This window comes from Molossus molossus, unplaced genomic scaffold, assembly GCF_014108415.1.
Source record: "Molossus molossus isolate mMolMol1 unplaced genomic scaffold, mMolMol1.p scaffold_m16_p_22, whole genome shotgun sequence".
NCBI classification, from domain to species: Eukaryota; Metazoa; Chordata; class Mammalia; order Chiroptera; family Molossidae; genus Molossus; species Molossus molossus.
In genome coordinates this window covers 9,459,655-9,484,542 of record NW_023425358.1, presented here as the reverse complement: position 1 = coordinate 9,484,542, position 24,888 = coordinate 9,459,655, and the positions used below count along the sequence as shown (strand labels likewise).

The 24,888-nt window shown below is 39.9% G+C and overlaps 1 pseudogene; it reads left to right on the top strand.

Moving 5' to 3' along the window:
• Window positions 1–9,355: 9,355 nt before the first annotated feature.
• LOC118640321 overlaps window positions 9,356–24,888 on the top strand; it is a 47,988-nt pseudogene continuing 32,455 nt past the window's right edge.

Here is a 24,888-nt window from a genome sequence, read left to right as displayed (position 1 = left end):
GGGATCCCCAAAGTACTTGAAGTTGTATGTGACATCGTGTATGTGTGCATGTGACCTGGGAATGAAAGAGTGAGGGGTAATAGAGATGATCCCCAGGTTTCATCAGATTGTGGAAGGGGCCTCTGACCCCCTAAAGGGGTCACCACTCTGATGTAACTTAAACTTCCTCTTCACTTCGCTAAACAAAGGCAGTCATGAAACAGAAGAAAGGGGTGTCAAACACGGCGTGAGCTGCTCTGGAGTTCCCGGGAAGAAATGGATATGACCCATTGGGAGGACGCCTGTACAAACAGGCACAAATTCTTCTTAATAACAGTGTTAAAGTTGAGGCTGTAAAATCTTGCTAAATCTGATGCTAGTCATCTTTAACATCATACATAATTCAACGCCACTGCATGGTGGTTTCAGTTTAATCTTCCTGGCCCCTGTGTTTTAAATGGGTGAACCTTGCTGAGCAAGAGTGTTTAAAACCTGAGTTGACTATGAACCTTTAATTGAGGGGATTTTGTGAGTGTGATAGCAAGTAGTATTTGAAATTCAGAATTCTGTAATCCTTAAATGCCAACTAGCGCTAAGCATCATTGCTTATCCCTTGTCTCACTGAAATGGTCACAAGGCTCTGAAAGCAGGAGGCTTCCTGGCTTCTAGAGTTGCAGGGTATTGACTGGGTTGGGCAGCAGCAGCCCCTCTTCCATGAGGATGAGACGAAATGCCTGCCTCACAGGAGAGAGAGCTAGACGGCCATTGGCCTTCACTCACTGTGGCAGCTTCTTGCCCCGTATTTTCCAAGTTCTTAGGCCCCCATTAGCTGACCTTTCCAGGCCTCTGCTTCCTAAGGAGCACCCCACTGTGACTCAGACCAGGTCCATGGGAACCCCTTGATTCACGGGACCAGAGAACTGGAAGGAATCTTGAACATGATCTACTCTGACCCCCTTACTTTGCAGTGGAGAAAACAAAATCCCGGACATGTGAGGTCACTTGTCCGAGGTCACTTGTCCAAGGTCGCATGATTAGAGGTAGAACTGCAATTGGAAGCCGGGTATCCTGACTGCCAAGCCAGCATTCTTTCCATTATTTACACGGTAGAAAAATGGAAACGCAAACAGACCAAGGACCCAGTCAGACTTGGATTTAGATTTTGACTTTTTGCTTATAACCTGTGTGACTCTGGGAAAGTCACTGAACTTTTCTAAGTTTCAGAAATAGAGATAAGTATTCAGCAAATGTTGATTAAGTACTTTTCCTGGACTGGCACATGCTGTTTTTGGTCCTGGGTACACAGTAGGAAATGATACAGGCCAAGTCCCTTGGCCCAAGATATAAAGCTTACATTCTAGATTGTATAAAGGCTAATATAAGTGCCTCTCTGAGAAGGTTATTGCAAGCATTATAAGGTAATAAAGGTAAATATCTTAGCATAGTTCTTGGCAGAGTAGACATTTAATAAATGGTAACAGCAGTTATAATTTTTACTATATAATCCATATATATTACAGTCTCCCCAAAGAAGGCAAACTCCTGGGGTGGCAGGGCCCAGTTTTATATTTTCATCTAGTACTACAGTATCTAGGGTCCTCCAAGCATCTCACCAGAGTACTGTCCTAACCTATCTTCAAACTCTCCAGTAGAGTCTTCACTTCTGAATGTCTCTGAGGGCCCATTGATTAATCCAGATGCTACCTTAGCTTCTCAGTTGGGACCTTCTTAAAAGCCTACAGAGGCTGGTGACCCTCTGTCAGCCCCTTGTTGCCCCAACTGATATTTTTCTAGGGTCCCACTCAGCTCCATTGTGCACCCCTGGCTTCTGAGCGGAGGCCACCAGGCCCTGCTTTGGTTCTGGCTCTGGTCTGCCATTTGGCTCCTTGATCCCTCATGTGGGATTGGTTTGCTCTCTCCTGCCCAGCCCTGATGTCCTCCCTCTCAAGCTGTCATTGATGCAATGTCTGCCAACATTCTAACACAAGCCCTTAGAGCACGAAGTTTCCTCCCTGCCTCAGGCTCACCCCATCTCCAGACCCACAGTCCGTTCTGAAGTAATTGAACTTAGGGGTGGGGAGAAAAGCTTTTGGCTTTGGAAGCTTGTAAATTCTCTACTCTATCCACCCTCCTTTCACATATGGGGCAGGGTGAGCCATGACTTGGGTTGGTGGGTATAGAGACAGCTATTTGGAAAGGAGAAAAAATGGGAATTAAAATGACCCATTTATACATAGCAAAGTGCTGTTGAAATCACATCTCTCCTTCCACTGTCAAATCTCAATGGTGTTCTTATGAATTTTTCCTGATACATTGGAGTCTACGATCCCAGTTCAACCCCCAGGCTTACAAAGCAGAGAAGATTAGGGTTGTAAATGAGCAATGTTAAAAGAGTGTGTTTATGTATGACAAGCCAATTTTTTAATACTCCATGTCTCTACATCTTTTCTTTGGTGAAGATAATTGAAAAATTAGGTAATAAAAATATCCAAAAATTATGGAGTACTCAAAGACACTGTTCTAAGTAGTCTAGATATATTAATTTATTTAAGCCTTAAAACAACCTTATGAAATAGGCACTACTATAATTCACTTTATTATAGATGAAGAAATTGAGGCACCAAGAGATTAAGTAATTGGTCCAAGGACACTCGGCTGAAATACAACCCTTGGCAATTTAGCTTCTTAGTCTACATACAATACCACCTATGATCCACTTATTACTCAGTAACTCACTAAGAGAAATGCCTTTTATCTTCTCCCAGAAAGAGCACATTCCATACACATTTTGTTGTCAGAAACTGTAACCAGGGCAGCAGAGGGATGGGCGGAGCAGTGATATCTGCCAGGCTAGTCTTCCTCCCTACTGCATTCAGGCCGCACGGGCAGCCCCTGCCTCGCTTCCCTTGGGAGGTTTGATGCAGCCTTCCCTCTCTCTCCTCGGCAGAAGACTCTGGTCCAGCAGCTGAGAAGGCCTCTTTCTTGTCCAGACTGTCTGTGTTCAAAAGAGCTTGTTCAAAAACCCCAGATTTGTAAATCAAACTGTACTTTATTGAGAAGTCATTGTTCTGGTTGGTGAACGTGATGTCAGGAGATGGCCTGTGTAGTGCAGTCTCTTCTTTTGTCTATGTTCTTTGCATCTGCCAAAGCACCCCTATTATGCTCTGCTTTGGTAGCAGAGAGTTTAGAGGGTAGGCCCTTCTCCTGCCGGTGAGGCACCTGATCTAAGACTGCCATTGCTTGGTGGTTAAGGCCATTAAATTTCAGAGTTCAGTGTTAGGAAGCCCACTGTTGCTGCACATTTAAGTCATGGTTTCCAAAAGCCATTTTAGTAACAAAGCTGGTATTTTTATCTTACGTTTTCAGTTGGTTCCAAATAGATACAGAAATAAGAAAAAGAGCCATTTCCTTTCCTATCACTAGAGTTGACCAAATCAATTCTAAGACATTGTTAAAATACACATAGGTATACATACATAAATACACATACATAAAGAGCTATAAATCAAGAATCACAAGCATTTCAAGCAAATAATGCATATAGTAGTTTTCCTTTCCTTTGCTAAGCTAACTCTACCATGCTTTGGAGCTGGACTTCTAGGAGGTAGACTCCTAGAGTTAGAGTGTCCTAAAGTGAATGGTCTATTGTCTATGAATCTGAGTTTTCCCTAGTATGTCTTTCCAAGTAGCCAGAATTAGGAATGCAGAAATAGGCACAGAGCAGGGGCACTTAAACATGTCAGTGGTAGTGCCAAAACAATGTTGGGCTGGGGTAAGAAACAAATATAAAAGTTTCATCTAAAAACTTTTCAATTGCAGGTCCGGCCAGTATGGCTCAGTGATTAAGTGTCGACCCGTGCAGTAAATTCCCGGTCAGGACACATGCCCAGGTTGTGGGCCCAGTCTCCAGTGGGGGGCATGCAGGAGGTGGCCAATCGATGTTCTCCTTCATCTATGTTTCTCTCTCTCTCTCTCTGCCTCTTCCTTCCTCTCTAAAATCGATAAAGGGAATTTTTTTTTTTTTTAAACTTTTCAATAGCAGACTTGAGCATGCAGAACAAACAATGAAGAAAATAGGATGATTAAAATGATCAAGTCTGAGGAGAAGAAAGAAAAAAGAATGAAGGAAACTAAACAGAGGCTAAGGGATTGTGGCCACCATCAAGTGGACCAACATGCATTGTGGGAGTCCCAGAAGGAGAAGAAAGAAAAAGGAGCAGAAAGGTTATTTGAATAAATAATGCCTAAAAACTTCTTGAATTTGATAAAATACCTAGATCTACAAATCCAAGAAGCTGAGTGAATTCAAAGTATGATAAACCTAAAGAGAGCCACACATCTGTTAAAAGTGCAAGACAAAGAGAGAATCTTAAAAGCAGCATGAAATAAACAACTCATTATGTACAAAATATTTTTAATAAGATTATTACCCAATATCTCATCCAAAACTATGGAGACCAGAGGGAGAATATTTAAAGTGCTGAAAGGAAAATAAAGTCAATTAAGAATTCTGTATCTGGCAAAATTGCTTTCCAAAAATGAAGGGGAAATTAAGACATTCATAGACAAATAAAAGCTGAGGGAGTTTATGATAACTAGACCTACCCCATAAGAAATGTTAAAGGGAGTCCTTCAGGTTGAAATGAAAGGACACTAGACAGAAATTTGAAGCTGTATAAAAAAAATATTGAGGGGACAAAAAAAAAAAAAAAATTAAAAGCTCCTATAAATTGAAATACACGGATAAATTAGAAAACCAGTACAATTGTAATTTTGGTTTGTAATTCCATTTTTTATTTGCTACCAAATTTGAAAGGCAAATGTATAAAAAAGACAAAATTTATGCTATTGAGTAATGTATAAAAATGTAATTTGTGGTGTTAATAACTTAAAGTGATTTACAGAGCTGTATATGATTAGAGCTTTAGTGTGTGATTGAAGTTAAGCTGATATCAATTCAAATTAGATTGTTACAACTTTAGGATGTTAATCACCGTGGTGACCACAAAGAACATATCTACAGACTATATACAAAAGCAAATGAGAAAGGAATCAAAATGTGTCACTACAAAGAAATTAACTAAACACAACAGAAAGCAATAATGGAGAAAAGGAGAAATGGAAAACAAATAGTAAAATGTCAGAAGTTCTTTCTTATCAGTAATTATTTTAAATGTAAATGAATGAAACTAATCAAAGGCATAGATCAGCAGAATGGATTTTTAAAAAATGATCTAACTATATGCTGTCTATAAGACACTCACTTTAGATCTAAAGGCACAAATAGATTCAAAGTGAAAGAATGGAAAAAAGATATTCCATATTAAGAGTCACCAAAAGAGAGTTGGGATGACTATAAAAATATCAGACTAGCCGTGGCCGGTTTGGCTCAGCGGTTGGAGCGTCGGCCTGCAGTCCAGAGAGACCGGGGTTTGGTTCCCGCTAAGGGCGAGTACCTAGGTTGCAGTTTGTCCCCGGCCCTGGTTGATTGTGCGGGTGGCAGCCACTTGATGTGTCCCTTTTACGTCGATGTCTCTCTTTCTCTCTCTCTCTCTCTCTCTCTCTCTCTCTTCCCTCTCTCTCCCTTCCACTCTATCTGAACAAAAAAAATGGAAAAATGTCCTCGGGTGAGGATAAGAAAAAAATAAAATAAAAAAAGTCACCAAAAGAGAGTTGGGATGACTATAAAAATATCAGACTAGCCCTGGCCAGTTTGGCTCAGCAGTTGGAGAGTTGGCCTGCGGACCAGAGAGCCCTGGGTTCGGTTTCTGCTAAGGGCACGTACCAAAAAAATAAAATAAAAAAATATAAAAAAAAAATAAAATATCAGACTAAGTAGACTGTAAATCAAAAACTGTGCAGAAGACAAAGAAGGACATTGTATATTAATAAAAGCATAAATTTATTAAGAAAACCTAACATTTATAAACACATATGCACCAAACATCAGAGCCCTAAAATAGATGAAGCAAATATTGACAGAATCGAAGGGAGAAATAGACAGTTCTACAAAAATAGTTTGAAATGTCAATACCTCACTTTCAATAATGGCTAGAACAACCAGACATAGATCAATACAAAAATAGAGGATTTGAACAACACTATAAACTAATTAGACCTAACAGACATTTACAGAACACATCACTCAATAATAGCAGAAAATACATTTTTCACAAGTATACCTGGAACATTGTCCAGGATGGATCTAATGTCAGGTTACAAAACAAGTCTTAGAAAATTAAAAAAATTAAATCATACAAAGTATATTTTTGATCACAGTGGAATCAAGCTAAAAATAAATAACAGAAAGGAAACTGAAAAATTTAGAAATATGTGGAAATTAAACAACACACTCTCAAGTCACCAGTGGATCAAAGAAGAAATCACAAGAAAAATTGAAAAATACTTTGAGATAAATCATATGAAAACACAACATACCAAGCTTTTGGAATATTTCAAAAACAGTGGTAAGGAGAAATTTTATAGCTATAAATATATACATCAGAAAAAGAAAAATATCTTGCCCTGGCCAGTTTGGCTCAGCGGTAGAGCGTTGGCCTGCAGACCAAAGGGTCATGGGTTCAATTCTGGTCAAGGGCATGCACCTCAGTTGGGGTTTGTCCCCGGCCCTGGTGGGGCTCGTGCGGAGGCAACCAGTCAATATGTCCCTCTCACATCAATGTTTCTGTCTCTCTCTCTCTCTCTCTCTCTCCCCCTCCCACTCTATCTGAAGATAAATAGGAAAATATCCTTGGGTGAGGATTAAAAAAGAAAAGAAAAATCTCAAATCAATAACCTAAATTTTTGACTTAAAACACTAAAAAAAAAAAGAGATCAAACTAAACCTGAAGTGAGCAGAAGGAAGCAATTAATGAAGATTAGAATGGAGGTAAATAAAATAGAGACTGCAAAACAATAGACAAATTTGGTAAATTCCACAAATGGAAAAAGAAATGAAGAAAACAGCACCAAATTAAGAAAATAGCACCAAAATAATATAAAATACTTATGAATAAATTTAGTCAAGCAGGCAAAAAAACTTGTAAACATGGAAACTGCAAGACATCGCTGAAAGAATTTGCAGAAGACATAAATAAGAGGAGAGACAACCATGATCTTGGATCGAAACTTTTAATATTGTTCAGATGACAATACTATTCAAAGCAACCTACAAATTTATTGCAAACCCATCAAAATCCTAATGACATGCTTTGCAGAAATAGAAAAATCTATCCTAAAATTCATATGGACTCATCCTAAGAAGCCAAAATTATCTTGAAAAAGAACAAATTTGAATAAATCACAAATTTTCTGATTTCAAAATTTACTACTGAGCTACAGTGATCAAAAGAGTGTGATACTGTTATAAGGACAAATAGGCTAATGGAATAGATAGAGAGTACGTAAGAAAACATTCATGTGTTTGGTCAGTTGGTTTTTGAAAAGGGTGCTGAGCCTGCCAGAGTGGCCACCACCAACAAATCCTCAAACAACAGGTGCTGGCGAGGGTGTGGAGAAAAGGGGACTCTAGCACACTGCTGGTGGGAATGCAGACTGTGCAGCCACTATGGAAAACAGTATAGTGTCTCCTCAAAAAATGAGAAATGGAACTGACGTTTGACCCAGTGATCCCACTTCTTGGAATATAACCTAAGAAGCCTGAAACACCAATCAGAAAGAATATATGCACCCCCATGTTCATAGCAGTGCTATTTACAATAGCTAAGATCTGGTAACAGCCCAAGTGTCCATCTGTAGACAAGTGGATAAAAAAAGCTGTGGTACATATACACAATGGAGTACTATGCACCTATAAGAAAGAAAGATCTCTTACCTTTTGAGACGACATGGAGTGTCCTGGAGAATGCTGACTCTCGGCCTGCCGGGGGACATCGCAATGCAAAGAACTACAAGCAGACACAGCTTGGAGTGAATAGGAGCATCGCAAGGGAGCAAATGTTCCACATCTCTGGATGCAGCTCAATTTATTTTCTTAGCAGTTCCCTAGGTTACACTGTGTTTTAGATAATTATGTCCTGCCCTGGCCAGTTTGGCTCAGCGGTTGGGTGTCAGCCTGCGGACCAGAGGGTCCCGGGTTCGATTCCCGCTAGGGACACACACACGCACACACATGCACACACAAAATAGATAATTATGTCCTTGAGATGGTGTCTCTTCTGACCTTTCAGCCAAGCCCAGCATTCTTACTGTTCAGCTGCACCTGGCTGTTTTCAGCCGAGATTCTTAACAAACACATTCACTCCCTTGGGAGGTGTTCCAACCCATGCCACACACACTTTGTCCTCAGCTAGCCAGGCTGCGAGAACGCAAACTTCAAGGTTACATTTTGTTCATCCACCAAACCCCCTACCCTACAGGAGAGTATTATGCTGAGTGAAATAAGCTAGTCAGAGAAAGACAAGTACCACATGATCTCACTTATTTATGGAATATCATGAACAAAATAAGCTGATGAACAAAATAGATTCAAAGACTGAAAGTAGGGAACAGACTGACAAACCTCAGAGGGAAGGGATTTGAGGGTGGGGGGCACATTGCGAAGAGATTAAACCAAAGAACTTATACACATATATGCATAATCAAGCAACACAGACAATAGTTTGGGGAAAGTAATAAGGGGGTGGGAGTGAGGAGGAGGGGTCAGTGGGGGAAAAAAGGGGGAACATCTGTAATACTTTCAACAGTAAAGATAAAAACAAAAGGGTGCTGAGAACATTTGATGGCAAAGGACAGCCTTTTCAACAATGGCTACTGGGGAAACGCGATAGTTACACGCAAAAGAATAAATTTGAATCCATACCTAACACCAAGTGCAAAATTAACTAAAAGTGAAATAAAGACCTAAACATAAGAACTAAAATTAAAAAGATATAAAACATAAGGAGAAAGCTTTATGACATTGGATTTAATGATTTCTTGGACAAGACAGTAAAGCACAAACAAAAGAAAAATGGATAAATTAGATATCATCAAAATTAATAATTTTTGGATATCAAGGGTCACTATTAAAGAGAGTAAAAAAGCAACCTACAGAATGGAAGAAGTGATTTGCAAATGGCGTATCCCATAGAGATTAACACCTAGAATACAGAAAGAGCTCCTAAAACTCAACAATAAAAAACCCAATTCAAAAATGGACGCACAAAAGGAGAAAGATGATCTCATCTGAAACCATACAAACACGTCTAATTCTGTTCTAGCACATGCTCCAGAACAAAACAGAAACAGAAACAGTTTGCTTGTCAAGCCACATGGAAGGGAGAACTTCAGGGCAGTTGGTGTCTGGATTTCTGACATTAAGTCACAAATGCCCAAAGGGCATATCAAGTCCATCATCATGTTGAATAAACCCAACATGACCCTCGAACAGAACGAGTCCCGTCTGAGTGCGGGTAAAAGAAGAAAAAAACATTCTGACAACTTGGAAAGGGCTAGCATCTCAATCACCGTTATGAGAAAGACCGAGTTAGCCTATCACAGTTCCCTTAAAAGTATTCTCCCAGCTGTGTTACGTTCAACATTAATTTCCTGCACAACTTCCATTGGCAATAAAGGAAAGAGGTAGAAAAAAAAATGGGCAAAGAACTTGAATAGATATTTCTCCAAAGAAGATATACAAAGGGTTAATAACATGAAAAGATGTCAACATGACTATCCATTAAGAAAATATATGTGAGATATAAAACAAAAAGCAACAAACAAATAAGTAAAATAAACAACAACAACAATAAAAAAAAACAAAAACCTCATAGATACAGACAACAGAATGGTGGTTACCAGAGAAAAAGAGGGGTGAAGGAGAATGAAGAGGGTAAAGAGAGTCAAACACATGGAGATGAGATAAGGAGACTAAGCTTCAGGTGGTGGGCACAGAATAAAGTATACAGATGTTATATTATAAAGTTGTACATCTGAAATTCACATGATGTTATTAACCAATGCAATTCCAATACATTTCTTTAAAAAAGAAAATGAAAATCAAAACCATAATGAGATTCCAGTACATACTCATTAAGATGTTTGTTATTTAAAAAAAAAGAAAAGAAAAAGAAGTGATAATGTGGAAAAATTCAAACCCTTGTGTATTGCTGGTGGATATGTAAAATGTTACAGGTTCTGTGAAAAACTGAGCTGTGGTTCCTCAGAAAGTTAAACTCAGCATTTCCACATGATCCAGCAATTCCAGTTCTAGGTACCCCAAATTATTGAACGCAGGGGTTCAATCAAATACTTATTCACAGTAGCCAAAAGGTGGCAACAATCTTGATGTCTATTAACCAATGGGTGCATAAACAAAATGTACGTACAAATAGTGAAAAATTAGCCTTAAAAAAGAATGTAGTACTGATATATAGTACAACATGGTTGAACCTTGAAAATATGCTAAAAATGGAATAAGCTAGACTTAGAAGAACAAATATTGCGTGATTCAACTTATATGAGTATCTAAAACAGGCACATTAATGGAGACAGAACAAGAGCAGTAGCAGTTTCTGTTTGTGATGATGACAAAATTCTGGACATGCATAGTGAGATGGTTACAGAACATTATAAATGTGCTGAATGCCACTGAATTATACGTTTAAAAATTGTTAACATGGTAAATTGTGTTGTGTTTACTTTACCACAACAAAGGGATCTCAAAAAAGAAATACAATCACTTAAAAACAGCTATAATGTTATATTAGGAGTAGACACATTTTAACTTGCACTGTCCAAGAAACAATGGCTCACACTAAATCATCCATATTCTTTTCCCTGTTTCTCCTTTATGATAAATGACATCCAAGTTCTTTGCAAGATGGCCAGCTGAGCTGTGTGGTCCATATGGGAGAGAGCTCTGTTATCCTCTCCACCCCTCACTTGTCATTTATACAAGTCTAACATGTTATTGAGATATAATTGACATATAACATTATAATTAGTTTCAGGTGTACAACATAATGATTCAATGCATGTATATGTTGCAAAATGATCACAAGCGTAGTTAACATCCATCATTACCATGCTTACAATATTTTTCTTGTGATGCAAACTTTTAAGATTTACTCTTTTAGCAGCTTTCAGTACATATACATACAGTACTATTAATTAATCACTTTAAAACATATGTGTATAGCCCAGTCAGTGTGGCTCAGTGGTTGAGCATCGACCCACGCACCAAGAGGTCGCCGGTTCGATTCCTGGTCAGGGCACATGCCCAAGTTGTGGGCCAAATTCCCAGTGGGGAGCATGCAGGAGGCCTTCAATTGATGTTCTCTCTCATTGATGTTTCTCTCTCTCTCTCCTCCTCCCTTCCTCTTTCTCAAAAAAAAAAAAAAATCAATAAAGAAAAAAAAATGTAAACATATGTGTATATTCAGGTTTTAGAAATCGGATGTGAACAAATAGCACATATATTTATTGTGATAGTAGTTCTTTTACTTTTCTCTCTGAAAAACTTACACTGATGATTTATTTTATAATTAATAGTATATGCAAGTAGGGAAACTATGGGAGTGAGCCTAAAATTTAAATGGTGTGTGAAGATCATGAAGAAGTAATCAGTCAGGAGGGAATTAAGTAAGCAAACTTAAGTAAGGGAGACTTCTTGGTGTTAACTTCTGGGGCTGGCTAGAAAGGGGCAGGAAATTAGAAGCAAGGAAGAAAGTTTACATTTCAAGTAAAGAGAATAGACTAAGTAGAAATAAATATGTCAGTCACTATTCTAAGCTCTCAATATATGTTCACCCATATCCGACATGACAAGCCTATCAGATAGATATTATTATTAACCACACATCACCAGCGAAGAAGTTCAGACACAGAATAAGTACTTCCTGCAAGGTGACACAGACCGTAAGTGGCAGAGTTGTGATTTGAACCCAGGTAGGCTGTCTAGAACCCACCTTCTAACCACTATTAGCTCTGCCTGTTCCTGCTCCTTGTAGGAGGAGAGTCCTTAAGGAAAAAAGGAAAAGGAAATAAGTATTTACTGAACACTTAAAACTACTAGCAAATAAATTTATAATGGTTGGTCATTACATGGTTGAATATTAGCCAAGGAGTACATGAGAAAGGAGCTCCCTGTTACCACGAGTAGGCTAGTTCTTATGAATGCATTTTGATTACTGAATGGCACCAGCACTGTTGGGCATCAGACCTGTAACAGGCGAAGGGGTCACCCTGTGTGTGAGAGAGGGCATCACAGTGTGTTTTGATTGACAGCATCTTGGCAAGCAATGGTCAGTAGGTAGTTAATTATTAGGTGTTTGCTTTTACGACTTCCATTTTCAATCAAGAAATTGAGGCTTAGAAAACAGAGTAACTGTCCCATAGCTGGGACCCTGATACAGGTCTGTCTGACTTGTGCTCCGAACTGAAGATTTAGGGAAGTCTGTGTCCTCAGCCAGACACATTTCTGGAGCTTTTCTCCAAAAAGTTTGGCAAGTTTTGTGTTGTGTTTTAGTAAAGGCGGCGTTCTCTTGTTCTTGCATGGTGGATTAATGCTTTAGAGTCATTCCAGTGGGAAGCCTCCAGGGATACAGGACTTCCTGTGTTACCCACAGCTTGAGATGCCTTTTATATCTTCATATAATTGGCTGATAAAAATGTTGAATAAGAGATAGCCAGAACTGGGCAGGATTTCAAAATAATCTCAAAAGACTGGAGTTATGGGCCAAAATCAGTAAGATGAAATTCGACTAGGTAAAATGTCAAGTCCTGACTTGAGGTTAAAAAAAAAAAGTTATAAAAGTACAAGGTGGCAAAGAGCAGGTTTGAAAATGCTTGCAATTTGGTTGATTGCTCTTAAAATAAAGCCACATTGTGAAATAATGAATAAAACAGAGGCAGGTTCTTAGGTTGCATTTTAAGCAAAATTAGTGTTCAGAGCGGGGGAAATGTTACCCCATTGTCCATGGTTCTGGTCGTACCCCATCCAAAATCCGTTTACACCCCGAGGGACACCGGCAACCGGAGGACTGTGGTCAAAGGGAGCAGGATGGTAAGTGCTGAGAAAACCATGACAAAAAAGGAGTAATCCAGAAAACTCCAAGTAGAGACGGGTTGGGTAAGAGAAGCCTTTGTCTGGGGGCTCACTAGGAATTCTGAATTTCTCCCTACCGGCAGGTATAGGTGAGGAGAACCTTGGAGTAAGAAGGGGAGACTTCTTCTAGAACCAATACAATTGTTTTACTAGAATCATTGTATAAATGGTTTAAATGGCACAAAAACATCATGTAAGTTTCACTGAAAAATTCAGGGATGCATTTCATTTCTATATTTTTTTCTATTAACCCCAGACAAAAATAAAATGCTGGAAAATAGGATAAATGTTTGTTGAAGACAGAGTGTATTTTTAGAAATGAGTGTTTTGTATAGAATATATGTAAACTAGGAGTCAAAAGATTAAAAAAACAAAACTACGTTCAGCTGGGAAAGTCTCTCGTGAACTTCGGTTGAGGCATGACGGTGATGCACTGTTCAGAGGTCCCGGTCTTCCATCACCATTAATTCACCTTTATATTTAGGGGATTTACATGGAAAAATTAGGTTCATCAAAGGGCTGGATTTCCTAGCTCTTCCCATCAGAATTGAGACATGGTCCTTAACTTCCTATAAACATACCTACATCCATACCTGCCTTCATTTCCTCTCTTCCAGCCTTGAAGGACAAGACAGTATTCTTTTCAACTTTTTTGTGTACTTGGAACAACTTCAAATTAAGAGACTAAAAAAAAGGTATAATCGCCAGCAAACAACTGTAGGGAAATGACGACTGCACGCAAACAAAACTTCAGTGTCTCCAAAGGAATCCTCGACGACCATGCTATCCCTTGTCTTCCTGCAGCACCAGGTTACTGTTTGAATGTTCACTGCGCTGGCTGAACTCCCCACACAGTCTTGACAGTCTCCAGGGTGTGCCAGGGCACACACAATTCTTTCTCACTGGCTTGACATTGTGCTCAGTCTCTCCTTTTTACTTACAGGACGTTGTACAGAGCTCTCAATGTACAAATGCCTCTTTTCCAAACCTTTCCACTCAGCATCATGCCTGGCAGATACTAGAAATTATAATATGTGTAATCAATTGCAATACAACTTAATCTCACACTCTGATCACAGTGGGTGGCACACCGATGCTGGGCACAGAGAGGAGGCATTCCTGCTTTGGCACAGGTAACTCATGGGTCATGTCCTTTCTCCCTTCTCTCCAGACACCTTTGGGTCTTTGTTCTCCATCATTTCTCTTGCTGTCCTTTATTTTCAGCCTCTCCAACCCAATTTGACTTGAGACTCACTCCCACTTCCTCTTTTCTCTCCCAGCCCACCTTCCAGCAAATTCTCCTTCTACATCCACATGCTCATTCTGAATAATCCATTCACTCTTTAAACCCCTGTTGGAGCCTCGTGGGTTTTCAGGCTTGGCCAGCTTTTCTGTGCTGTGAGTGGTTTTATCTACCTCCCAGGTTTTAATAGTCACTTATATGTGGATGACTCTCAAGTCTAAGTTTCCAGCCCAGACTTCTCTTCTAAGCTTCAAATTCAATGTCTGAAATGAATCTCCTCCTCCTCCCCTAAAATATACCTGGGATTCTCTGTCTCATTTGGTGACAGAACCATAGAGTCTTCCAAGATAGAAATCTGATGTTATCTTTGACTCTTTCTGTCTCCAGTTTAGTTCATCAGTCCTAACTATTTTTCTTTGCTCAGTAGTTCCTGAACAATTCTTTCTAGTTCATCCCTACAGCCTGCCATACCTTTATTTCAGATCCTCATCTCTGCTTCCCAGACAGAAACAGCCTCAAAACTGATCCTGCTATTTGCAGACCTCTCCATCTCCAGTTCATTCTCCACGGAGCCATCAGAGTGGTCCCTTTAAACCTGGACGGTGCACACCACCGCCGCCCAGTGACTTCCCCTTTGACAGGCCCGAGCTGGCCTACGCATTTCTCCATTACCTGCCTTTGCAGTCTCCTTCCCCTCCACTTCTAGCCTAACTCCTTACCTTCCAGCAGCCAGTAAAGATCACACATATCTCCTCATTCTGCCCCTGGGTTCTCGACCGTTGTTTTCTCTGCCTCTCTCATCTCCAAGTTGGCTTGTTTCTCGTCCAGAACCCCTTCCCCACTGCATTCTACCAGCGCAGTTCCTGCCCCTTGCCCACCTCTGCTCACCTACGTTCAGTGAAGTGGATACACCTAAGTGCTCAACGAATATCCTAGGTAGACAGATGTCACTCACCACACTGGTTTTGCAAATGTATTTTTCTTATAATACTGAATAATTTTAAGATGACTAAAGTACTATAATATACTCAATTCAGAAGAATTGGAAGAAAACATTACATCTCGCTAGTCTTAGAAATCCCATTATCAAAGTATAATATTGTTAATGAAAATACTATTCCAGTCCCCTTTCTATTGTATATGTACATACAGATTTTTATATAATAGTTGTATCCTACATCACTCTTTTCAATCTGCTGAGCACTTTACCGCGTGCCAGTCACGTGCCATGACCGGAAGCTGCAGGGAAGCAGTTTTGGTCCAACATAAGGAGAAACATTTTATAAGGAAGAAAATCAGAAAGGATGACCATTCTTTTTTTCAGAATGGTAATGAGTTGTCTCTATAATAGTAAGGATGATAAAAATGAGGATAGCAATGGCAATGGCTGTTTCTTGTACAGTTACCACATCCCCATGGGTTGTGCGTAAAGTTTTTTTTTTTTTTTAATCCTCACCCGGGGATATTTTTCCATTTATATTCAGATAGAGTGGGAGGGAGGGAGAGAGAAGGAGAGAGAGAGAGGAACATCACCGTGAGAAGGACACATCGACTGGTTGCCTCCCGTGCGACCCCGACCAGGGCCAGGGGTGAACCACAACCAAGGTACGTGCCCTTGATCAGAATCAAACCTGCGACTCTTTGGGGCCAACACTCTAACCACTGAGATAAATCGGCCAGGGCTGTGCTTACTGTTTTGCACAAATTATTTCATTTCCTCTCCAAAGCATCTAAGAGGTATTATAACTTGTGTGTGTGTGTGCGCGCGCACGTGCGCGCGCGCGTGTGTGTGTGTGTGTGTGTGTGTGTGTGTAAGCTGGGGAGGAGCTAGGCTGAACACTGGCCCAAAGTCACACGGGTAGAAAGTGGCCGCACGGGGCTTTGAGCACCGACCTTGGAGTACCAGCTCCAGAGCCTCTGTTCTCCTCTGTGAGACTGTTCTGTCGGGTTTTCACCCCCGGAACTGTTCAGGCAGAAATTGGATTAGTGCGTGAATGAAACAATAAAAGAATGAGTTCAAACTTCAGTTTGAGAAGGGGGTCACTGGGGTTAACAGCTAAGTCAGAAACTTTTCTAAGTCAGTAATGTTTCTAAACATTTTTGGTAATAAACCATGTTGAGAATTTGACAACAATCTGTGGGCTTTTTCCCTAGGAAAAAATCCATGTGTGCGCACAGGTGCAGCCGGCCACCATGCACCGTGTTGGGGAGTGAGGGTATTTCTGTGGCCTTGACCCCACTGTGGCCCTAGGTCGGAAGAAAGCCCTTCCTCAAAAGATACTTTTACTCTGGTGCATGCTCTTGGAGGTGAATTTCCCTCCAAGTTCTGCCTTCAGATGTTGAGATGGCACCTCCACCATGTAGCACTAATAGGAAAAACAAAACACTGAAGTAGGAAAGAGAAACCCTCTTTACACAGTTCTCAAAGCAGGTTTTACGTGCCCTTGGAAATCTCTCCCCGGACCGTTACAACTTCAGGTGCATTCCATATGACTCAGAAACAGACACAAACCACATGTAAAGCGCCCGCTGCTATTGTTATTTATGGGGCCCAGAGCCTGTCCCCCCCAGCAAGCCCCAGCGCTAGTAAAGCAGTGAAGGAAGACTGGGGAGGAGGGACGAGATCGTGGGGGATAGTGTCTGTGGAAGAAAATAGTTGTATATGTTGCTGACTTCTGGTTCCTGCCTTTCCTGACGGCGCACGTGTTTCCAATCTGGAGCCCGTGCGCTTCGTATCTAGAGAGGGGCCACCAGGCACGGGCCGCTCCTCCGCTGCCCCCACCAGGCCCGCCTGCCCTGCAGCAGACGGGAGCTCTGGGGCGATGGGCCCGGAAACATTCCGTAGGCGGCCCGGGCGTCTTAGCCTGGCACCCATCTCAAGAACAAAGACGCGTGCCCGTGAGTGCGTGTGCGATGTATGGGGTTGCATTCCCGTTGCAACCTTGTCATTTGGACACGTGGATTGCAGAAGTGCCTGGGGCATTACGGTGGTTGGTGGAAGACGCGGACTTGGCAGAGGCCTTTGTGTCCAGCCCTCCGCATCGCACCATACGTCCTTCCCCTTGGCCAGGACCCAGGGAAGCAGAGACTTGGCCGCTTCGGGTGGAAAAGGCTTGGTGTCACCTGTATCGAGCTGCGCATCATTTCTGAGCAGGTATTTCTTACACTTCCTCCCTTTCTTAGACTCTGTTGTCAATTCACTCTGCTCAGTTTTCGCCAGATGCCAAAGCCCACCCCGTCCTTGTCAATCACACCCATATGGCTCCACTTTCACCCCAAGCCCCACCTACTAGGGATTCTAAGGTCTCTCCACTTCTTCATCCCCAAGGCTTCACTGATGAAGATCTGCTCTCATTATGCATTTGTTTTCCCTTCTGTTCTTGCCATATTAAAAATTTTAAACTCCAAGTCATGCATGAATAAAACGTAGAGAGTCAAAGAGTGTTACAGGGCTGATAACTAAAAGCAGTTCCAGGTCCCACCTCTCTTCATCCCTAAGTCCTATCCCGACAGCATGTCATTTTCAACTCTTGGCTGTTTTGTTGGGTATATACCTTCATGTTTCCAAGCAGTTTGCATATATATTAAAAAAAAAAAAAATGAAGACATCATGTATTGGCCTCCTAGCACAAGAGATGAGAATGTTAGTGCCCTCACCACCTGCCCCTGCAATACACACGTGTATTCCCTCCCACATTTCATAATGATTTCACAGTTTTGGGTAAACCAATACTAAACTTTTACAGGAGTATGATGGTATATATTATTACTTTTTAAATTAATTAATTAATTTTTGTTACAGATGTTTCTCCTTTCCCCCCCACTGATTCCCCCCTTCCCCTCCTTCCCCGCCCTGTCCCCAGCTTTGTTGTCCATGTCCATTGTTCATGCATACATGCATATAAGTTCTGTGGTTTATCTCTCCCCCACCACCCCTCTTCTGGGGATTGTCAGTCTGTACCCCACTTCCATGTCTTTGGGACTACCCCATTCCTCAGCCTGTTATGTTCATTATATTACACAAATAAGTGAGATCATATGAAACTTGTATTTCTCTGTTTGGCTTGTTTTGCTTAGGATGATACTTTCCAGGTCCCTCCGTGTCGTCTCAAAGGATAAGAGGTCTTTCTTTCTTATAGCTGCATAGTACTCCATTGTGTATATGTACCACAGCTTTTTTATCTGATGGTATATATTATTAATAACTGAGTCACAAAATCTAATTGCATTCCTTTGTTTTATAAAAATTTTTGGAGTTATTTTTCTTCATTACATTTTGTATAAATCTATCAAAGTTTTGCTTCAAACTCTTACACACACTGTAAAACTCCTCTCAAAGGGTCAGAAGTGGCAAGCAGATGATTGCCCCCCCCCCCCTCAGGCCCTCCTGGTGCCTGCAGCACGTCCTGCTGCTCTGATGTGCTCTGGGTGCTCCTTGGGCTGCTCCCCAGCTGCGTTGGGGAGTTCCTTCCACTGTCACCCCACCATCACTGTCTCTTCTGATGTGGATCCCGATTTCCTCTTTCTTGCTTTATTCTCTTCCTTCTCCACTCTTTCTTGGTGGTCCAGTCTCTTCTTAAGAAAGGGTATATGGGAGGTACGTTTTTGAAACTGTTTTTATGCTATTCTTGCACTTGACTGAGTTTGACTGGTTTTGGAATTCTGGGTTGGAGACATTTCCACATGTAATTTTGAAGGCATTGTTGCACTGTGTTTTAGCTTCTCATCTTGCTCTAGGAAAGTCCAATGCAGTGCTGATTCATTTTATATGTTAATGGTCTCTCTCTGAAAGCTATTAGAATCCTCTCTGATTACCCTGCCCATGCTGAAATTCTACAGTGAGTGTCCTTATGTGGATCTTTTCTTCATACTTATTCAGTCTAGGAAGTCATTTTAATATTGGGAACATTTCTTGTATTATTTCTTTAATCACTTCCTCCCTTTGAGTATATGTTTCCTCTTACTGGAAATTAGATCTAAGACTGTCTGGATATATCCTCTATTTCTTACCTTTTCTCTACCAGATTCCATTCCTTAACTTTTGGTTCTGGGAAAGTTTTTTAACTTTAACTTCCTGTTCTTCTCATTGCTTTTTTGTGTTTTTAATACTCACAAACACTTTCAATCCCCAAGAGCTCTTTCTAGCTCTCTGAATGTGCTTTTCTTCTAATAGCATCCTATTCTTGGATACAGTATCTTCTTTTCTATCTAAGGATGTTAATAGCTTGTTTTGTTACACAGTTTTATTTTCTCCAATTTTTATTACTTTATTTTTGTTACAGATGTTTCTCCTTTTTCTGCCCTAGACCCCCTCCTCCCCATTCTGCCCTCGCCCCCAGCATTGTTGTCTATGTCCATTGGTTATATAAGTCCATGCATGTAAGTTCTTTGGTTCATCTCATCAGTCCCCCCCTGAGGTTTGTCAGTCTGAACCATACTCCTTTCTATGTATCTGGGTCTATTTTGTTCATCAGCCCACCTTGTTCATTATATTCCACAAATAAGTGAGATCATGTGGTATTTGTCTTTCTATGATTCGCTTATTTCACTTAGCATAATACTTTCCAGGTCCCTTCATGTTGTCTTAAAGGATAAGAAATCTTTCTTTCTCACAGCTGCATAGTATTCCATTGTGTATATGTACCATGGCTTTTTTATCCACTCATCTATTGATGGACACTTGGGCTGTTTCCAGATCTTAGCGATTGTAAATAGTGCTGCTACGAACATAGGGGTGCACATATTCTTTCTGATTGGTGTTTCGGGATTCTTAGGATATATTCCTAAAAGTGGGATCACTGGGTCAAATGGCAATTCAATTTTTAAGTTTTTGAGGGAACACAATAATGTTTTCCATAGTGGCTGCACCAGTCTGCTTTCCCACAGCAGTGTACTAGAGTCTTCTTTTGTCCACACCCTCGCCAGCACTTGGTGTTTGATGATTTGTTGATGGCGGCCATTCTGGCAGGTGTGAGGTAATACCTCATAGTTGTTTTAATTTGCATCTCTCTGATGATTAGTGACGTTGAGCATTTCTTGGCCATTTGTATGTCCTGTTTGGAGGGGTGTCTATTTAGCTCTTCTGCCCATTTTTTCACTGGGTTCTGTGTCTTCCTTTTGTTGAGTTGTATGAGCACACTATATATTTTGGAAATTAACCCCTTATCTGATGTATCATTGGCGATTATGCTCTCCCATACAGTGGGTTCCCTATCTATTTTTATGGTTGTTCCTTTTGCTGTGCAGAAGCTTTTGAGTTTGATGTAGTCCCATGTGTTCATTTTCCCCTTTGTTTCTGTTGCCTTAGGTGATGTATCCGTGAAAATTCTGCTGCTGCGTATGTCTAAAATTTTGTTGCCTATATTTTCTTCTAGGATTTTTATAGATTCAGAGGTCACATTTAAGTCTTTCATCCATTTTGAATTTATTCTTGTGTATGGTGTAAGTTGATGGTCTAGTTTCATTTTTTTTTTTTTGCATGTAGCTGTCCAATTTTCCCAACACTGTTTATTAAAGAGGCTGTCTTTACTCCATTGTATGCTCTTGCCACCTTTGTCAAATATTAATTGAGCATAATGTTTTGGGTCAATTTCTGGGTTCTCTTTTCCATTACATTGCCTGTTCTTGTGCCAGTACCAGGCTGTTTTGATTACAGTAGCTTTGTAGTATAACCTGATACCTAGTATTTTGAGCCCACCTACTTTGTCCTTTTTATTCAAGATTGCTGTGGCTATTTGAGGTCTTTTTTGGTTCCATATGAACTTTTGAAATATTTATTCTATTTCTGTGAAATATGTTGGTAGTTTGATGGGGATTGCATTGAATCTATAGAGTGCTTTGGGTAGTATGAACATTTTAATGATGTTAATTCTTTCAATCCATAACAAGGTATGTGATTCCACTTTTTTATATCTTTCTCTATTTCTTTACTCAATATCCTATAGTTTTCTGCAAATAGGTCTTTTACTTCTTTGGTTAAATTTATTCCTAGGTTTCTTAATTTTTTTGCTACAGTGATAAATGGAATTACTTTTTTAGTTTCTCTTTCTGTGAATTCATTATTAATGTACAAGCATGCCATCGATTTCTTAATTTTGTATCCTGCTACCTTGCTGAATTTGTTTATTGAATCTAGCAGATTTTTGATGGAGTCCTTAGGGTTTTCTATGTATAATATCATGTCTGTGAATAATGACAGTTTCACTTCCTCCTTTCCAATTTGGATCCCTTTTAATTGTTCTTCATGTATGATTGCTGTGGCTAAGACTTCCAGTACTATGTTAAATAAGAGTGGTGAAAGTGGGCATCCCTGTCTTCTTTCTGTTCTTAAGGGAAATGCTTTCAGTTTTTGCCCATTGAGTATGAGGTTTGCTGTAGATTTTTTATATATGGCCTTTATTATGTTGAGATATGATCCCTCTATTCCCACATTGCTGAGCATTTTTATCAGAAATGGGTGCTGGATTTTGTCAAATGCTTTTTCAGTGCCTATTGATATAATCATATCATTTTTATTTTTCATTTTATTTAATTGTGTATCACAATTTATATTTATGTATCACAATTATTGATTTGTGAATATTGTACCAGCCTTGCATCCCTGGGATGAATCCCACTTGGTCATGGTGACTAAATTTTTTAATGTATTGCTGGATCCAATTTGCTAGTATTTTTTTTCAGGATTTTGGCATCTGTGTTAATCAGAAATATTGGCCTGTAGTTTTCTTTCTTTGTACTGTCTTTTTCTGATTTTGGAATTCGAATTATGCTGGCTTTATAAAATAAGTTTGGAAGTCTTCCTTCTTCTTGAATTTTTTGGAATAGTTTGAGGAGAATGGGTGTTATTTCTTCTTTGAATGTTCAGTAAAATTCCCCCGGTGAAGCCGTTGGGCCTGGGCTTTTGTTTGCTGGGAGAGTCTTGATTACATTTTCAGTTTCCTTAGTCGTTATTGGTCTGTTCCAGTTTTCTATCTCTTCCAGGTTCAGTTTTGCGAGACTATGTGTTTCTAGAAATTTGTCCATTTTGCTTAGATTGTCCAATTTGTTGCCATATAATTGTTCATAGTATTTGTTAACAATCCTTTGTATTTTTGTGGTCAGTTGTTACTTCTACTCTTTCATCTCTCTATTTTTCTTGGCGAGTCTAGCTAACAGTCCATCAATCTTGTTTATCTTTTCAGAGAACCAGCTCCTTATTTCATTGATCTTTTGAATTATTATTTTTGTCTCTATATCATTTATTTCTGCTCTGATCTTTACTATTTCCTTCCTTCTACTTGCTCTGGGGTTTTCTTTTTGTTTGCTTTCTAGTTCTCTAAGTTGTGAGGTTAGATAGTCCAATAGAGATTTTTCTTTCTTCTTTCTTTTTTTTTTTTTTTGAGGTAGGCCTGTAGTGCTATAACCTTCCTCTCAGAACTGCTTTCACTGCATCCCATAGATTTTGTGTTGTTGTGTCTTCATTTTCATTGGTTTCCAGGAAGTTTTTAATTTATTCCTGAACTCCTCGGTAACCCATTCATTGTTTAATAACATGCTATTTAGCTTCCATGTGTTTAAATGTCTTTGTATGTTCTTCTTGCAATTGATTTCTAGTTTCATGCCATTGTGATCTGAGAAGATGCTTGATATGATTTCAATCTTCTTGAACTTGTAGAGACTTAGTTTGTGCCCGAACATGTGGTCTGTCTTTGAGAATGTCCCATGTGCACTTGAGAAGAATGTGAATTCTGTAGTTTTGGGGTGTAATTCTCTGTAGATATCTATTAAATCCATTTGGTCTAATGCTTCATTTAGAGTCTTTGTTTCCTTGCTAATTTTCTGTCTAGAGGATCTATCCAGTGATATCAGTGGGGTGTTAAAGTCCCCTGCTATGATTGTATTGCTATAGATTTCTCCTTTGAAGTCCTCTAGAAGATTTTTGATATATTTTGGTGCGCCTATATTGGGTGCATATATGTTTATCAAGGTTATATCTTCCTGTTGGATAGATCCTTTCACTATTATGTAGTGGCCTTCTTTGTCTCTAGTTATGGCCTTCATTTTGAAATCTATTTGATCAGATATGAGTATTGCTACCCCAGCTTTTATTTGCTTGGGAGATTTTTTTCCATCCCTTCACTTTAAACCTATGTGGGTCTTTTGTTGTGAGGTGAGGCTCTTGTAAACAACATATAGATGAGTCATGCTTTCTTATCCAATCAGCTACTCTGTGTCTTTTTATGGGAGCATTCAATCCATTTACATTTAAGGTGATTATTGATATGTACTTAATTATTGCCATTTTTGTTTATTGTGGTTCTATTTTTCTTTCTATTTCTCCTGCTAATTACAGCAGTCCTTTTAACATTTCTTGCAGTGTTGGTTTGGTGCTAATGTATTCCCTTAGCCTTTTTTTTTTTTTTTTTAAAACCAGGAAGCTCTTTATTTGACCTTCTATTTTGAATGACAGCCTTGCTGGGTAGAGTAGTCTTGGATTCAGGTTCTTGTTTTTCATGACCTTGATTACCTCATGCCATTCTCTTCTGGTCTGTAGTGTTTCTGTTGAGAAGTCAGCTGAGAGCCTTATGGGTTTTCCTTTGTAGGTAACCTGTTGCTTCTCTCTTGCTGCTTTTAGGATTCTCTCTTTGTCTTGAATTTTTGGCACTTTGATTACTATGTGTCTTGGTGTGGGCCCGTTTGGGTTCTTCTTACTTGGGGCTCTCTGTGCTTCTTGAACTTGAATGCCTTCTTCCCTCACCAAATTAGGGAAGTTTTCTGTCACTATTTCTTCAAATATATTCTCTAACACTTGCTCATTTTCTTCTTCTTCGGGGACTCCTATGATGCAAATGTTATTACGTTTCCAGTTGTCCCACAGTTCTCTTAAGCTGTTTTCCTGTTTTTTAATTATTTTTTCCTTTTAGCTTTCTGATTGGTTGATTTTTTTCTACCCTATCTTCTAATTCACTGATCTGGTCCTCAGCTTCCTGTACTCTGCTATTTAGACTTTCCAATGTGTTTTTTATTTCTGATATGTCATTCTTCATTTCTTCTTGGTGGTTTTTAATTTCCAACTGGTTGATTTTCAACATTTCCATGTCTTTACTCATGGTGCTCATGTCCTTACACATGCTGTTGAGCTTCCTCAAGATCATGGCTCTGAATTCTAGTTCTGTTAACTTGCTTAACTGCACCTCATTTATCTCATCTTCGGTAGAGGTCTCTTATTCTTTCATTTGGCTTTTGTTTCTGTTTTTCACCATTTTGGCTATCACAGTGGGCTTTGGAGTCTGCCAAATTTTCCCTGTGGATGTTGGTGTTCTGCTGTTTGTGGCTCCCTCTCCTGGGTTTGGATGAGGCAGGGAGGACCCACTTTGAACACCACTGTCAAGTCTTAACTTTCCTGGTTAAAGTTGCTAGCCCAGGAAATGGTAGTTATCCTCTAGCTTTTTTGCCTGGAGGCTATTAGTAGCAGTCACCTGAAGAACCTTGGTTTCTGTGTTGACTGAAAAACTCCCTCAGGTGCTCAGTGTAAGAGGATTTCCAGAGGGTGGGGCAGATGCTGGTTGTTAATGGGCCTCAACAAGCATTTCAGAGGCAACCAGGTGGGGTTGAATCTTTGAGGGAGGGGCCGCCGCCT